We start from the raw sequence: 789 nt of genomic DNA on the forward strand, positions 1-789 counted from the left end.
GAGTTGGAACTGGCAAGGCTGCCTAGTCATATCCTTCTTCTCCTTTTTCTACTCTCTCCATTGGACCTGCTGCTTAGAGATACAGTTGGTTAAAAATGGAGTGTCCTGGAAAGCAGTAGAAGAAACTAAAGATTTTAATTAAAGAAGACAATACTCTTTTGCAGGATACCAGAAAACTCATCACTAAAATGTAAACTGTTTTGATCCAGCTACAGCACACGTATAAATCCTCATGGCACATACCTCATTACAGCTGACAGAACTAAAACATGCCTGATATGTGGTCACAGTGCAGACAGTAAACAGAAAGGACTTCCATCATCTTTAATACACAGGCAAAGCCTACAGAGACCACAACGCCCTGTCTCAATATAAGCGAGTAAGTTGCCACAGATGTATGTTCATATTAGAGACAAAAGCCAGCTGCAAGTGTCTCTAGAGCACTGTTGGCCATAATTATCTTGTGGGTTACACTTGGCCAAGTCTCATTTAAAAATCAAAGCAGGTCAATTTTTCCCCCACTCCAATACCAAGTAACAGATTCACTGAACTGAGCCCTTACATAGTAACCCAGTGGCTGTGAAAAGAGGGTACTCTTAAAAAACCCTCAAACAAAACCCAAACCAGAACAGACAAATACATAAGACACAGCCCCCCAGTTTCCTCAGTACATTGGGGCATACATGCTTGCAACATGAACTCCAGAAAGCTGTGTTTTACACAGCTGCATTTCAAACACCGCTGAAGAGGTGATGCTCCTTAGCTGGTCTCCAGGATTCAGTTCAGCAG

This window comes from Nestor notabilis, unplaced genomic scaffold (genome assembly GCF_000696875.1).
Source record: "Nestor notabilis isolate BGI_N333 unplaced genomic scaffold, ASM69687v1 scaffold15232, whole genome shotgun sequence".
NCBI lineage: Eukaryota > Metazoa > Chordata > Aves > Psittaciformes > Psittacidae > Nestor > Nestor notabilis.